This window comes from Scylla paramamosain, chromosome 1 (assembly GCF_035594125.1).
Source record: "Scylla paramamosain isolate STU-SP2022 chromosome 1, ASM3559412v1, whole genome shotgun sequence".
NCBI lineage: Eukaryota > Metazoa > Arthropoda > Malacostraca > Decapoda > Portunidae > Scylla > Scylla paramamosain.
In genome coordinates, this window is record NC_087151.1 from 9,050,001 (window position 1) to 9,067,500 (window position 17,500).

The window sequence follows — 17,500 nt, forward strand, 5'->3', positions numbered from 1 at the left end:
TTAAGTATAACCATTTAACTTCCTCCTCCTCCTCCTCCTCCTCCTCCTCCTCCTCCTCCTCCTCCTCCTTCTCCTCCTCCTCCTCCTCCTTCTCCTCCTCCTCTTCCTCCTCCCCCTTCTCCTCCTCCTCTTCCTACTCCTCCCCTTTCTCGGCACCTTCAAATAATTAAGCACAGGTGTGACTTCCTACTCTTACCTTCGGCATTGAGTTACAAATATTGATTCCCTTGTGACCGCGATAGTGAGGCGATATGGTGCTCTAATTTGTTTTAATTCTTCTTACTTTGCTTTTGCTTATTAATTCTCTCTCTCTCTCTCTCTCTCTCTCTCTCTCTCTCTCTCTCTCTCTCTCTCTCTCTCTCTCTCTCTCTCTCATTTATAAGCGAAAACGTTACGTTATATATGGCAGGAGATTATTTATGTATGTATGTATGTATGTATGTATGTATGCATGAAGATGCTTACGTACATATATACATAATAACATATACCTTTAACAATTCATACATTTTGACAAACTGCGGCCAAATTAAAACGAAAAATATTAACAATCATGTACCAATAACAGATAAGAAAATAATAAAACCTCACCACACACACACACACACACACACACACACACACACACACACACACACACTATGATGGACAAGGAGGAAACGAATGAATGAAACGACTATTTACCTGGAAACACCTGAACGAGAAAACTCTGAGGAAGGGGGAGGAGGAGGAGGAGGAGAGGATTGGTGGGGAGAAAGAAAGAAAGGAAGGGGAAGCATTGAAAGGATTCGTAACATTCTACACTTATTTCTAAGGAGAACGAAGAAGGGGAAGAAGGGAAGGGTGAGTAAAGCGGGGGAGAGGAGGAGAGGAGGGAGAGAGTGAATGCGCTCGCGTGAGCAAAATGGGGAACAGAGAGAGAGAGAGAGAGAGAGAGAGAGAGAGAGAGAGAGAGAGAGAGAGAGAGAGAGAGAGAGAGAGAGAGAGAGAGAGAGAGAGAGAGAGAGAGATTGTTATGGTACATCTGGGTGGGTGTTGCCATTGCAAAGTGGTTGGGTTGGGGGGAGGAGGAGGAGGAGGAAGAGGAGGAAGGGGTGACAGGAAATAGTGACCCCGGAAACGACAATCCTCCACCTCACCCCAAGAACTCATAATACACCCACACCAGTCCTCCAGTGTGTGTGTGTGTGTGTGTGTGTGTGTGTGTGTGTGTGTGTGTGTGTGTGTGTGTGTGTGTGTGTGTGTGTGTGTGTGTGTGTGTGTGTGTGTGTGTGTGTGTGTGTGTGTGTGTGTGTGTGTGTGTGTGTGTGTGTGTGTGTGTGTGTGTGTGTGTGTGTGTGTGTGTAGAGCTATTTTAATTTTGCGATTTTTCATTGAGGTCTTAAAGAAAATATAAAACCTGTCAAGTGAGTTATTCTTAATCATGGAAATTAATAAAAGTACGTACGAAGGAGCTAACAATGCTAAAATGTGGATTCTTTTCTTATATTCATTAAAAAAGGTACAATGATTGCTCGGCAGGAAAGTGTAATTGATAGATAAACACAGAATAAACAAAATTATACACCTAACTACATACCAAGGAGTCACTTAATTATAAGAAATTGCAACAAACTACCAAAAATACGAGACAAAAAAAAAAAAAAAACCTAAAAACTAAATCCCCAACATAGTGAGTAGAACACTGTCTTGTACGAGTGAGTCACCATTACCATCACCAACTCCACCGCCACCATAACCACCACCTTTCAGACCATCACCACCACCATCACTGTCTCTCTGGCGCTCACTCACCGTAACATTACACGTAAATAACAACAAGAAAAAGCCAATCACGAAACCAACAAAAAAACTTACTCATGACTTGAATTCACAACAACAACAACACCAACCACCACCACCACCACCACCACCACCACCACCACCACTTCACATCCTCCTCCACACGCTCCGTATCACCCCTTCACCGGGATGACTTTCAAACGCTCCAGCCCCTTGAGTCAACCATGGGCTTCCTCCACCCCATTTTCTATATTGCTCCTCAAATATTGGTCCGCCCTCCTTGTGGCCACCGTGATATTTATCTAAAACGATTAGTGACTCGGACCAGCTTGGGAAAGAGAGAGAGAGAGGGAGAGAGGGAGACAGGGAGAGTGGGAGAGTGGGGAAGAGGAAGTAGATAAGAGACAGGATTAGGATCACCTACGCGAAACTCGATTTTAACAGTGGAGTGTTTGGCGGCGGTGACTTGGAGGGCACGAGTGAGGTGAACTGAGGTGAAGAGGTGAGGGGTTGAAGGAAAGGGTTAGACTGAGCCAGAAATGTGAAGAAAGACGAGGAGGAGGAGGAGGAGGAGGAGGAGGAGAAAGAGCAGGAGGGTGAGCCAAAGGTGAGTCTCAGGTGAAGGAGACAGAAAGAAGTTCAAAAGGGGAGGGAGATGAGATGAGATGAGGTGAAGAAGGGTAGTGGAAATTTTTTTCGATTGAGAGGAAGGGGAGTTAAGAAGGACGTGAAGTGAATATTGGTGTTGTATGTTGAGTGGTGGTGTGGGATGAAATGGATATGTGAGGTGGATCTTTAGAGTGAGCTGTTTAAAGGGAATCTGAGGAGAAAGAGATGAGAAGGGGGACGAGGAAAGATGATTCAGTAAGTACTGGAAAAAGAGATAAACTGAGCAATGTTGTGTTATGTAGTAGGCTTAAAAAGGGTGAAGAACACATACGTAAATCTTAAAATAACCGTAAGTTCAAATTCCACTCGGTATAAAGATAAACTAAAGTGAAAAAATATATTGCAAGAGCTGTACACAAATTCAAATCAATCAATCAAGAACAAGATCATATCAGAAAAAAAATGACTAAAACATCAAGTAAAACCATCACTCTTGTCCTATTTGTGCCAAGGCAATACACAAAGATGGAACGCCCAGAAAACTTTTACAATACCCACCACCTGCACCAATACATCTCCTACCAATAATAATTAATGTGACCACCACTGCGGTGTAAAGAGTTGTATTGCATCGGCCTCGTTCTAAGGTGATGAAGTGTGACAAAGGGACGCGATCAATAACTGTAGTGTTCTTAGTGTTCCTTCAATGTGCACAAGTCGTCATTAGAAGCTGTAGTAATGTGTAAGTTTCTATGCGTTATGCGTCTTTTTACGACAGTTTTTAGTACTTCATTCATCAACTATTTCGAGAAAGTGGGTATTAAGATTCAACGATTTGTTATATTAAGCTCCATATGTTCATTTACAGATAGTGTTTTCTTTTTCAATACCTAATATATTACTCCTGAAGCCAGTAAGTTGTAGGTATGTTGGACTTTAGAACTTTCTTACCCGACGTGAAACAGTAAGAAATGAATTATAGCAGCTTGTGAGATCCATTTGGCTACGTTGTTCTATTGTACCTCTTCTGGTCAGTTAACCTCAATAGAATCCTTAAGATGTAGTTACACAATGCCTCTGTCTGGTCTTTTCTTCTTACAATGATAATATCTTGGTTCGGAAGCGGTCACTTTCTGTCCAGCTATAATGTATTGGTGTATTGTTATGTTGAGTCAAAGAGAGAGTTATGGGATTACATGTTCTCCTTCTCTAAGTAACATTTTTCTTCTTCAACTGCCGTGACAGAAGAATCAATGCTTACATACTACAGCTAATGAAAAGAGAATAATGTTTATTTACTTCAGCTAATAACAAAGGAACCAGTGCTCATAAAACTACTTCTAACCATCACTTTTACCGCGATTACCATGTTAAGTTACAAATCTTTTCATCGGTGACTATTATCCAGCGGTGTAGTACTTTTCAGTGACCTCGCCTTAAAATGACAAACATACTTCTGGAAAAATTTATCATCTGGAGCTGTGTTAGAAGTGAAGTAGAACGAATGGTATGCGAGGAATGTGCAGTCGAGACGTTAGAGGAAGTACAGTCACGGTCACTACTCCAGTAACATATCTCACTTCCTTCCAGTATTCTTTGCTTCCTTCCTTCAATATGAAATTCTACAGTCTGTTATAAATAAAATAATTTCGATATATTACATAAGTTGATATTAAGAGAAACGTCAAAACAAATTAACCATTTCACCGCGACACGAAACAATTAGCAGCACCAGAAGCAATGCGTCAAGTCTCTATAAGCATCTACAAGAAAGTTGGCGACGAAAAAGAATACATTTTGCAATTTCTTCCCAGTTCAAGGATTGGATGTGACTGTAGAACGAGTAAAGATGTCTTAGAGTTGCTGCTAATTAGGGAAAGGTGTACCAAGTGGCAGTCAAAGGGTTAAAATACCACATTCCTCTCCAGTAACCCACAACCAATAAATCACAAAAATCAAGAGACAAAAAAAAAAAAAAAATAGTACACTTCTGACCACCAAACACCACAACTTTGCCCTGCATTCTCTCATACCACTAACTCTTCTTTCCCTCCCCGCCTCCCCTCGATTCATCACCGTGGCATTGGGGAACAGAACTCCTTCAAGGGGGTCTGTACTCTCCACACACAGCCCACGCCTCAATGGCAATCTAATCCATTTGATCTCGACAGCCATTAAGCAAAGCCGCCTCACCTTGACCCACCTGGCCCATTAAGGGGTAAGGCGGGTACTTAGCCACTCCAAAGCCTCGTACTTACCTGGAATGCACAGGTAACACTATAAATAATGGGCTTATCTGTGTCATTTGTTAATTGGGAGTAAATTATTGTCCCCCCTCTCACTCTGTGTGTGTGTGTGTGTGTGTGTGTGTGTGTGTGTGTGTGTGTGTGTGTGTGTGTGTGTGTGTGTGTGTGAGTGAGTGAGTGAGTGAGTGAGTGAGTGAGTGAGTGAGTGAGTGAGTGAGTGAGTGAGTGTGTGTGTGTGTGTGTGTGTGTGTGTGTGTGTGTGTGTGTGTGTGTGTGTGTGTGTGTGTGTATTCCTTATTGGTTGATTATTTTATTTATTCCTCTTTGTTCTTGTTCTTCTTATTCTTATTCTCTTCCTTTCCTTATTATTACTATCTTCACCACTATTTCAGTTGTTATCATCGCGCTCATCAAAATTTCAGCATTTATTCAATATCCTTATACTTTTCATATAGCTGTCTCTTTCAAATATATATAAATAAATCACTCTTAATTCAACTTTTTTTTTTACCTTCAACTTATCCTTCTTTTCATATAATTTTCACTTATTAAAGTAAACCATTCAATCTTACTCATTTACATTTAAGTGTTTCCATCATCATAATTTTCTCCTTTCTTCTTCATACGCCTTCTTCTTCTTCTTCTTCTTCTCTTCCCCCTTCATTTTCCTCCCTTCTCCGTTATAAATCGCTCCCAATCCATCATCTCTCTCTCTCTCTCTCTCTCTCTCTCTCTCTCTCTCTCTCTCTCTCTCTCTCTCTCTCTCTCTCTCTCTCTCTCTCTCTCTCTCTCTCTCTCTCTCTCTCTCTCTCTCTCTGCTTTCTGGCTGTTTTATTCCTACTTTCCTATTTCCTCGTTTCTCGCTTCTCTGCTCTCTCGCCATTTTCCTCTCCCTCGTCTTCCTTTTCCTACTCCTCTTCCTCCTCCTCCTCCTTCTCCTTCCTCCTCTTCTCGCTCCTGTGCTTCCCCTGAATAAGGTCCATAAATAAAGCAAATAAAGTCACTCGGCCACACACGATTAATGGAGCCTTCCTGAAATAACAACAAATCTTCCTCCATTTCTACTTACCTCCCTTCTTTCCTCCCTCTCTCCCTCATTCCCTCCGTTCCTCCATCTCTCCGCTTCTCTCCCTCTCTCTCTCCCTCAGAAAGCAACACAAATGATTATCCAGCGTATGTGAGCATGAGGGAGAGAGGGAGAGGAGGGAAGGGGGGACGGAAAGACAGAAGGAAAAGAAAAGAAATAATAGGACAGAAAGTCGGCGTCATTTCTAAATGCAAATAGCCGTGATTGTCTGTGTTATTCCCAGTTAGAAGCGAATGTGGGACGATTTGGAAGTTAAATTGCCTGTCAATGTCTCCTCCTCCACCTCCTCCTCCTCCTACCCTCCACTACACCTGCCTTCCCTTTCTTTCTCTCTCTCTCTCTCTCTCTCTCTCTCTCTCTCTCTCTCTCTCTCTCTCTCTCTCTCTCTCTCTCTCTCTGTCTTCTTATTTTTTTGTTCTCGATGTTTTTTTTATCTTGTTCTTGTTCTTTCTCTTCTTTTTTTTCTGTCCTCCTTCTATTTCTCTTTTTTTTTTTTCTTCATCCTCTTCTTCTTCCAGCACCAGATCCTAAACTGACTCCTTTCTTTCTTATGTAGGCCTTTTTTATTGCTTTTCTCTCTCTCTCTCTCTCTCTCTCTCTCTCTCTCTCTCTCTCTCTCTCTCTCTCTGATATACACCTTAGTCACGCCCTTTTCCTCCTTACTCCCTCTCTTCCTTCTCCCTTCTGCGGCCTTTCATCCATTCCTTACTCCTCCCCCCGCCTCTCTCTCTCTCTCTCTCTCTCTCTCTCTCTCTCTCTCTCTCTCTCTCTCTCTCTCTCTCTCTCTCTCTCTCTCTCTCTCTCTCTCTCTCTCTCTCTCTCTCTCTCTCTCTCTCTCTCTCTCTCTCTCTCTCTCTCTCTCTCTCTCTCTCTCTCTCTCTCTCTCTGCCGTCTCCCCTTCCTCCCTTTCCTCCCCTTTCCATCACCATTAGTATTTCGAATGTAATCTATTTCGGTTCGGATATTCAAACATTAAAGAGGAGAAAAAATCAGGCCTCCCCTTCCTTCCACAGTCCTTCCTCTTCCTCTCCCAAACATACAAGACCATCCCCTCCACATCTCCACACGCTCACTCCACTTGTACTCCACTGTTTAGCTGTACATGCAATCCACTTATCTCGTTTCCCTACAGCGTTACTCTAACTAGGAATACAAGGGGAGAAGGAATGGTTTTAGCATATTGGTTCTTCCGAGGTTAGGTTTGTGATAAAGTACATTAATTTAATCTATATTGAAAGCCGTGCAGTGTTAAAGCCACAAAATAAAACACAAAGGAAGGAGAAATGCTAGCAAACACAATGGTTACTAACAGGTTATCTTATTTAATCACTTAATCTACAGTAAGAGACGTACAGATGTAAAGTTAACGATAACCTTTTTATTTATTCATTTTTATTTATTTTTCATTACCATCTCTCATTTGTGTTTCTTCACTTTCTCTCTCTCTCTCTCTCTCTCTCTCTCTCTCTCTCTCTCTCTCTCTCTCTCTCTCTCTCTCTCTCTCTCTCAGCAGCAGACATGTTCATGCTCACGATGATGTTTGCCACTAACTACGACTATATTAATCTAAAGAGGGAGACGTGCGGTAGTAAAAGCGAAGACAACTCCAATCTTTTTTCTCCTCCTTCTCCTCCTCCTTCCCCTCCTCCTCCTTCTCCCATCCCACCAAGCCCCCATAGTGAGAAATAAGAAAAACAGTCGCGTGGTTCTCTGCTTGAATGAAAAATGACTCAGATATTCTTATGCCGACTCCATTAAAGGAGAGGCACGCAAACGGACGCGGGCGGCCTCCGATAACAGCACTGATTGGTTGGCGAGATAAGAAAGTTCCGAAACTCCATAATTATTTTATTTTATTACAGGAAATCCATTTTCTTGGCGGTAGTTTGTTACAGGGAGCGAGGCGTGTGTGTGTGTGTGTGTGTGTGTGTGTGTGTGTGTGTGTGTGTGTGTGTGTGTGTCCCCTTCTCCGTCCCTCCTTCCTTCCTCCCTCTCCTCTTCTACCCTCCTCTCTCTTTCTATCTCCCTCTCTACTCCCTCATTGGTACGATAACTTGTCTTTCTATTTAATCTATTCAATATTATGGTGGAGGAAGGATGGAAGGGGAGCGTGGGTGGGTGTCTGGATGTACAGGAAGGGTAAGAAAGAGTTAGGGGAAATAAGGAAGGACTGAAACGAAGAGAGAGGGATGTCTATGAAGCGGAGTTTAAATAGGAGTAAAAAGAAGAAAATTATTAGAATTGGAACGAAGAGGAACAAAAAGGAGCTAGGATAAAAATAAGGAAGGCGTGAGGGAAGGCTCTTTACGGAACGGAGATTGAATAAGAAAGACAGGGAAAACATAAGAAAGGAGAGAGAAAAAAAAAGGGCAAGAGGGGAAGAGAGAGGAAAAGATCATGTTTTCTAAGGAACGTAGTGTGAGAAGTTTGGGTGAATTAAGAAATAAAATTAGTGTAACTGTTTTAAATCATTTATAAGCTCCGTCAATCATTAAAAAAACATATGGAAATAAAGGAGCTCCTGGAGGCCGTTAGGCTTGCACCTGACAGCCCCTGTGTAAGAAATGCCTGCCTATTTCCACCTTTCATCTTTATGCTGAAACCTGTCTGATCTTTTTAAAAGCTGCCTATTGAATCATCACTAACAATCTTATTACTGAGTCTATATCCCACTTATGTAGCACTCTGCTTAAGGTGAATATTATATTATAAATGACAATTCTCATGTTTCCAATAATGTATTAATTACTATTTATATATTCTTTCAATTTTGATTTATGGCTATTTACTCAGTTAGTATTAGATGATTTTGTTTTAATATCTCTGACTCTAAACGAAATAAAATTATTATAGCATTTATTACCATTTTCACATCACAGCCATACACTTTAAACCACTAATATAACAAGAAATGCATGTATCCATAGGTAGGTACACTTGTTTCCTTCACTAACGGATATTTCGAATCGAGAGATACAAGGAGAAAAAAAAAAAAGTAATAAATTTATAAGCAGTAGTTGTCGATTCTTCAGCACGTGTAGGAGTGAATGTGGCGGAGGGGACGGAATGAATGGAGCAACAGAGGAGAGACAGGGAGATGAGGTGGGTTTGGCTGAGGGTTGGTGAGGAGACTGACAAAGAAAAGAAAGGCACGGAGGGTCATATGAGAAAAATGAATTGGTGGGGATGAAAACGAAAAAAAAAAGTGTGAGGATATGAGGAAAAAGGCAAAGGATGAGTGAAATGCATAGAAGAGACGAATGGAAGAAGAAAGAGTAACTCAGGAAAGAATGTAAATGAGAAAGAAAAGGTGAAGGAAAAGAGAAGTGTGTAAAAGTGAGGAGGCCATGATAAGAGTGGTGTGTGTGTGTGTGTGTGTGTGTGTGTGTGTGTGTGTGTGTGTGTGTGTGTGTGTGTGTGTGTGTGCACACGCGCGCACTAGTCGATTTTGACATGAATAATATTACTTTTCATATGATAGCTAGTCAAAGCACATGAGAGAGAAACAGAGAGATAAAAAGGAGAGGGGACGGAACAAACATAAGCAGAGAGAAAAAAAAAAAAAAAAAAGAACGAAGGGGAAATGTACAAAGGATGGGAAAGGAGGGAAGGGAATGAAGGGAGAGGAGGAGAATGAGTGGAAATTGAGTGGGATATGAGAAAGCAGAGGAAGGGGAACTAAAGGTAAAGTAAACGTATTTAAAACAGAGATGTTATAAATTAAATATGCGTTCCAAGTGTCCTACAGTCATAGAAACTAAATACGGTCTTTGATATTAAGTGATTCTTGGTTCTTGCATTCGTTAAAGTTATAATTCACAAACCAAAGAAGCAAAAGAGAGAATGCAAAAATAAGAAAATGTTACTGCAAATTAATTTATGAAAAAAAGAAACATTAAGTTATCAAATAATAAAAAAAAAAAAACAATCAGTGTGTATGATGAAGGAAAAAAGTCAGAGAATGTAATCATAAACATTACAAAAAATAAAAAAATAAAGAATAACAAGTCACAAAAGAGTGACAGAAAAAGGAATAACTTATGTAATGATAGAGAAAAAAATGACACGCAGAAAAAAAAAGCACAAATTATAAACTGAAATGAAAAAAAAGATAAAATAAAAGCAATAGAGAGAGAGAGAGAGAGAGAGAGAGAGAGAGAGAGAGAGAGAGAGAGAGAGAGAGAGAGAGAGAGAGAGAGAGAGAGAGAGAGAGAGAGAGAATTATGCAGGTGAGCGCAGGTAATCAGGAGAGCACCCAATTACCGTGATTGTGTCGGATTGGTATTCTGAAGGCGAAGAGTTCGAAGCCCGGCTCACGTGCTGCTGTTTATTCTCCTCGCTGGCCACGTCCTTGGTGGGGAGAGAGAGAGAGAGAGAGAGAGAGAGAGAGAGAGAGAGAGAGAGAGAGAGAGAGAGAGAGAGAGAGAGAGAGAGAGAGAGAGAGAGAGAGAGAGAGAGATGCATGGAAGGGGGAAGAGGTGAATGGAAAAACAGAGAAGGGTATAAGAAGAGTTGGAGGAGGAGGAGGAGGAGGAGGAGGAGGAGGAGGAGCTGTCGTTCCTCCGTAGACAGATTGGTCTCCACGGATTCATCTTGAGGCTGTCTAATTATTCCTGTCACTTAATTCTTGCTATTCTCCTCCTCCTCTTCCTCTTCCTCCATCTCTTCCTCTTCCCCCTCTTCCTTCTCCTTTTATTCCTCCGTCTCCTCCCACACTGCCATCTTAATTTTATTTCCTCTCATAATTTTCATGCACACACACACACACACACACACACACACACACACACACACACACACACACACACACACACACACACACACACACACACACACACACTTTGGTTCCTCGAAATTAATCTTATTATATTCTAACTCCTCCCTCTCCCCCACTTCCTTTTACTTTTCTTCCTTCTCATTCTTCTCCTTTTCCTCCTGTTTCCTCTCCTCTTCCTCCAGCCTCCTCTTCCTGTACCCCCGAGTCCTCGTTCTTCTTTTCTCTTCTCTTCTTTTTTTTTTTTATATTCATCCTCATTCAAGTATTTGCTGTGTCTTTGTGTTACTTCCTTTCCTCCACATTTCATGAACAAATACCTTTTTTTTTTAATTTACTGACGCTCTGAATTGTCTCCTAAAAGGGACTTCACAGGTAAATAGATGAAGGGAGACTAATTAAGTTCTCAACTGGGGATGAAAAAAAAAAAAGACAAACTTCAATACGAAAGGATAAAAAGAAGAGGGAGTCATTGTTCTTGAAACTGTGTCTTTGGAAGGAGTGAGGGAGGAATGAAAAAGAGGATATGGCGAGAAAAAAAGAAAAGAAAAGATGAGTAAGGGGACGAAAAAAAAGAAAAAAAAAGATGAATGGTAATTTTCATCATGACTGCTAAGAAATATAGGCGAGGTGTAATTTGCCTTGTATATATATATATATATATTTTTTCTATACATTGCATACACTTCCTTTTCTATGTTCCTTTGTTTATTCATTCTCTCAGTAATGAATTCATGAACACAAAGTCATCCATATTATTTAAACTCGTATTACTCGTGTTTCTATTTTAATTTTTCTATAATTGTGTTTTTTTTTTTACTATTTTATGTATCCAAAGTCACAAATTTTCATGTGATAAAGAAAATTAAGCTTGCAGACCATTCTCTCTCTCTCTCTCTCTCTCTCTCTCTCTCTCTCTCTCTCTCTCTCTCTCTCTCTCTCTCTCTCTCTCTCTCTCTCTCTCTCTCTCTCTCTCTCTCTCTCATTATTCTTTTCTCTTATTTCCCCTATTCACTTTCCCTTGTTTTCACTCTCTCCTTTTCTTTTCACCCTGGCTTTCCTCCTGCTCACTTCCCTTTTCTTGTTCCTCCAGTTCCTTCTCCTCCTCTCATCTTTCCTAGAGTCCACTTTTCTCCAAACATTCATTTCTCTCTAAGCTCCCTTTCTCCCTCTCCTTGCCGTTCTACATCACCTCCTTTCTACGTTCCCTCCTCCCTGACTCCCTCCTTCCCTCCCTCTCTTCCTCTCCCTCCTCCAGTTTTCCGTATCTTTGGTAGGAAATGGAGGGAAAAAGAACGAAGGAGGAAATAAAAGTGGCTTTAGGCAGGAGGAGACGGAGGAGGAGGAGGAGGAGGAGGAGGAGGGGAAGGGACTAGCCAAGATAACTACTGCCGGTCATTTGCATAATCTAATGATTTCCTGTTATCTCGAAAATATATGATTTTAGCCGAGTTATAACAGTCGAGAAGAATTTAGAGGCGGGAAGGTTTTAGCTGAGGGAGGCGGGACCCCCTTTTTTTACGAGCCTTGGTTGAAATGGTCTCGCCTGGTGGTGGTGGTGGTGGTGGTGGCGGTGGTGGTGGTGGTGGTGAGAACGATAATGATGATGATGATGAATTGTTGATAATGAAAGTAAAAGTATGAGTGTTTTTTATATTATTATTATTATTATTATTATTATTATTATTATTATTATCATTATTATTTTCTTTTTTATGAATGAAGAGTATTAGAGTGAGCTAGAGTAAGCGTATCAAAGTAGGAGAGTAACAATGTTGATAGCGGTAATGGTATAGTAATGATAGTAATGATGAAGAGGAAGAGGAGGACGATAATTGATTATAGTGAAAATAGTAGTAGTAGTAGTAGTAGTAGTAGTAGTAGTAGTAGTTAGTAGTAGTAGTAATAGTAATGAAGAAGAGGAGGACGATAATTTAAATGATAATGAAAACAGGAGTAGTAGTAGTAGTAGTAGTAGTAGTAGTAGTAGTAGTAGTAGTAGTAGGAACAATAATAATAATAATAATAATAATAATAATAATAATAATAATAATAATAATAATAATAATAATAATAATAACAATAACAATAACAATAATAATATACTATGTGACATGATTTTTGTCTGACAAAGAAGTGTTTTTCAACTCTTTTAATTGCTAAAAAATAGAAAATACCTATTATTCTTGTCAAAATTTGCTTTGTGGCTTTTATATTTTATTCATTTATTTATTTATTTTTATCTATTTATTTAGTTATTTATTTTATTTATTTATTTTTTTTTTTTTTTGCCCCAAAACTGCTAAAATTCACCATTTTTCCCGATGTTGTCACAGAGAACATCTTTGCTCTTGCCTTGATGAATTGACCACATATGTAGCAGAATGCACCTGGAGAATGACTGCAGCCTCTTGATGTCATTTCACCTCTTGTGATGTGTCTTCTCAGGCAGCCAAAGCAAAACTGATTGGTGGTCTGCAAGCCTCTACTTTTATATTGTCAAGCAGTACTCTAGAATATTCTTAGTGTTTCTAGAAAATGTTCCAGAATGTTCTCAGTTTTTTTCCAGAATATTCTTGAACCTACTTTAGAATATTCTGAATCATTCTAGAAAATTCTTGTAGATTCTAGAAAATTCTTGATACTTCTACATATTTCTACTGTATCTAGAAAGTTCTAGAATATTCTGGAAAAGTTTACATTGAATAGAATGTTCTAAAATGTTCTAGAAACATCTAAAAGTGTCTAGTAGAACATTCTGGAAGATTTGAGTTTTCTGAAATGTAAGCAAATTCTTTTAAATATGAGAAATTTCTTGCTAGATCTGGTCAGTTCAAGAATGATCTTATTAAAATAAAAAAAATCTTTAGAATACTTTATATTCTTTCTTTCATTGTTTTAACTTATTTGCAACAATTCAAAAGCAATTAGATAAGTAACTGAGATTTTGCAAAGGTCTTTACCTGACATGAAAACCAATAGTAACCCATACTATAACGAAATAATGCAAAAATGTAAATTCATTGTTCTAACCCCCAAAGCAAAGTTTTAGATCAAAATAATATTTTTCTATTTTGTTTAGATGGAAATAACTGGAAAACTATGTTTTAGAACATAAGTACATAAGAAATAAGGGAAGCTGCAAGAAGCGACCAGGCTTACACGTGGCAGTCCCTGTATGAAACACACCTACCTATTTTTGGGGCCAAGGACAAGACAAAAGTAAAATTTTGTTACATAGTGTAATAATGATGATGATGATAATAAATAATAATAATAATATTATTATTAATAATAATAATAATAATAATAATAATAAAAATAAAAACAATAATAACAATAACAATAACAACCACCAATAAAATTAAAAACATTATATTTCATTACCATTCAATTTCCTAACATCTATTTCATAAATTAATCAATATCTCATACATGATACTTTGCCCCCTCCCCTTCCCTCCTCTCTCTCTCTCTCTCTCTCTCTCTCTCTCTCTCTCTCTCTCTCTCTCTCTCTCTCTCTCTCTCTCTCTCTCTCTCTCTCTCTCTCTCCTCCCTCATTCGCCCGCCATTTTAAGTCTCGCCATTCTCTTACATTCTGCGTCTATCTTTCCAGGGAGCGGCAACCCACCGGGGCAAGACGTGACTCTCCACCTGCTCCTCCACCACACATCCTGCTCCTCCACCCAGCTCCACCAGGCTCCACCCCGCCACGCCCCGCCCCGCCCTGAACAGACCCGCCCCACCACGCCGCTAGCCATGCATAGCTGTTATTTGCGTTTTGTTTCTTTCCTTGAGTTTATTAGTGTCTGTAATTTCGTCCTCTTCTCAGCTAAGTTTTCTCTCTCTCTCTCTCTCTCTCTCTCTCTCTCTCTCTCTCTCTCTCTCTCTCTCTCTCTCTCTCTCTCTCTCTCTCTCTCTCTCTCTCTTATCTATATGTTCTTTTTTTCATATCCTCAGGCTTAAATTCAGTGTTTCTCTCATTTTTTTTTTCTTTTCGTTTACTTACCTGCTATTGTTTGTATATGTCTCAGTCTCCCTTTATTTATTTATTTTTTGTCTTAGTGTTCATCATTCTCTGTCCCTCTGTGCTTGTCTGTCTTTGTTTGTTACTCTTTCTTCTCAGCCTCAATCTCAGTCTTGTTCTTTTTCTTTTATATAATTCTGCATCTATCAGTTTGTTTTTTCGTCTTTGTTATGGTCTCTCTCTCTCTCTCTCTCTCTCTCTCTCTCTCTCTCTCTCTCTCTCTCTCTCTCTCTCTCTCTCTCTCTCTCTCTCTCTCTCTCTCTCTCTCTCTCTCTCTCTCTCTCTCATAGGCAGGTGAAAGGAGAGCACCAACACTAAAGGTAAGTACTTTTTTGGGGGAAATTTATGGGCAAACCATGCAAGTATTCACGAATGTATATCTGTAAGTAAAGAATAAAGGATATATTCCATACAATGCATATTATTAAAATCCCTTATATAGTAACACTTTTTTTTATGCAAGAAGGGCGAAAAAATAAATTTATGAAAAAAAGACGCCCACTTAATGCCAGGTCCCATGAGAATTTAAAACAGAAAAATCAAATAATGGAGGATAAGTGTCTTGAAACTTTTCCCTTGAAAGACTTCAAATCATAGGAGAGAGTAAATACAGAAGCAGGCAGGGAGTTCCAGAGTTTACCAGAGAAACGGATGAATGATTGAGAATACTGGTTAGCTCTTGCATTAGAGAGGTGGATATAATAGGGATGAAAGAAAGAAGAAAGTCTTGTGCAGCGAGGCCGTGGGAGGAGGGGAGACATGCAATTAGCAAGATCAGAGAAGCAGTTAGCGTGAAAATAGCGTTAGAAGATAGCAAGAGATGCAACATTGTGGCGATGAAAAAGAGGTTGAATACAGTCAGTTTGAGGAAAGGAGTTGATAAGACGAAAAGCTTTTGATTCCACCTTGTCTAAAAGCACGGTGTGAATGGAATCCCCCTCGCCACCTCAAATACATGTCAAACATACTTGTGACTTAAGAAATAAAAAGGAAAATAAATAAATAAATAAAAAAACAAAAACAGAAAATACACATGCACAAAAACAATGGTTAATACAACGTCAGTTAATGAATAGAATATATGTTGTTTGTACTTCATATTCATTTTCTACTTCCTTTTTTATTTACCTACAAAACACTAGAGTAATGATAGAAAGGAAGAACATGAAGCGAAAATGTTAGAAATCACATGCGCATTATTGATGTTTAGCGGGAGTAAGAACATTTTTGAAGTAAATTCTGGAACTCTGCCTGACTATATTGTTCTCCTGTACGACTTTATCAGGGTATCTCTAGATCTAACCTAGCCCACTAAATTATAACTATTTTGTATTCAAGTGTCGTCACAATGCAGCAGTTAAGTAGTCTTTTTTTTATTTAACACCTGGCCAGTATCCTTTACGCATAAGAACAAGTCGTAGTAGTTGGAGTCTATAATGTAGTAGTACCAAAAATGATGTGAAGAAAAGCAACAACAAGAAGAAAAACAAGATGATGATAATAATAATAATAATAATAATAATAATAATAATAATAATAACAACAACAATAACATTAATAACAACAACAATAATAACAATGACGGTCATGAAAAAAGGAAAGAAAAACTAAAAAAAAAAAAAAATCACACGAAAACATGAAAAATAAAAATAAATAAATACTAGTCACAGAAAGAGGAAGCAGAAAACGAAGACAAAGAAGTAAGGGCAGGTGTGAGACAAGGTTCCCGAGGCAGATGAGGGCTGTGGGAGGGCTGGTGAGACTGTGGGCTGGTGAGTGAGAGCTGGTGAGATTTGAGACTGTAAACTAGTGATGGTTGTGGGCTGGTGAGAGCTGTGGGAGGGCTGGTGAGGGCTTTGGATTGGCTTGTGAGGGTTGTGGTTTGTGAGGCGAAGTGTTGTGAGGCTTGGTGCTAATGTTGCTGCCACCTCCTGAACACCTTGTGGCGCTTCACGGATACAGGGAATTAAATGAACCGCCTCCTGGGTTTAATTAACTCATATACATCCTGCACTGGCGAGGGAGAGATTTTTTCCTGGTAACGTATTTATTTATGTGAATGCGCTTTGAAAAAAATGTATAATAACTTTTTTCATGTCGTCGTGTATATGAAGTTTGTGGGGTTATATTTTCTTAATCTTATCCTTATATTCTTGTTCATTTATTCATTTATCAATAACCATATCCTAATCTCTCTCTCTCTCTCTCTCTCTCTCTCTCTCTCTCTCTCTCTCTCTCTCTCTCTCTCTCTCTCTCTCTCTCTCTCTCTCTCTCTCTCTCTCTCATTCTCATGCACAGCTATTATTCTACTCATATTCTCTTATAATAAAAACAATCCATCTTTCAGTGAATAATAAAAATTAGTTCGTCGGTCAATACAGTTACCAATCAATCAGTGATCTACCTCCGTATCTACCAACATAACCATTCTACTTATCTACGTACATAACCGTTCACCAGTCTGCCAGTTCTGACGTTCCATGTGACTGACCAAAAGAAAACAACCACCCTCATTGCAGCAATAAGCCAATATCCATCTGTGGTGGAGTATGTGTCCACTTCGAGACCAGCGATAAATGGGAAGGAGCAGATCCCGAATAAAAGGTGAGTGAAGGAATAAGATACTAAGAAAAAGGGAGAGAGAGAGAGAGAGAGAGAGAGAGAGAGAGAGAGAGAGAGAGAGAGAGAGAGAGAGAGAGAGAGAGAGAGAGAGAGAGAGAGAGAGACGTCAATAAACCTACATTAGTTTATGGAATGCCGTAAAAAAAACAATAAAAGGCAAATATAAAAGAATTCGAAGGAAAGATTTGGAGAGCGATGAAAAAAGTCACGAAAATACTAATAATAGTGACAACAACAAACAATATCACTAAAACAATGAAAATAAGTAAAATAAAATAATGATATTAATAATAATAATAATAATAATAATAATAATAATAATAATAATAATAATAATAATAATAATAATAAAT

The 17,500-nt window shown here is 39.1% G+C and overlaps 1 protein-coding gene and 1 long non-coding RNA gene across 6 annotated transcripts in view; one reads left to right on the forward strand and one right to left on the reverse strand.

Annotated features, from left to right (window-relative positions):
• LOC135099805 (uncharacterized) overlaps positions 1-14,788 on the forward strand; it is a 107,440-nt gene extending 92,652 nt beyond the window's left edge. Inside the window, exon 5 of the long non-coding RNA XR_010268389.1 lies at positions 14,115-14,788. This is a non-coding gene — a long non-coding RNA (uncharacterized LOC135099805). The remainder of the gene's footprint in view (positions 1-14,114) is intronic.
• Positions 1-17,500, reverse strand: part of LOC135099794 (uncharacterized) — a 390,580-nt gene that overhangs the window by 118,250 nt on the left and 254,830 nt on the right. The window lies entirely within an intron of this gene.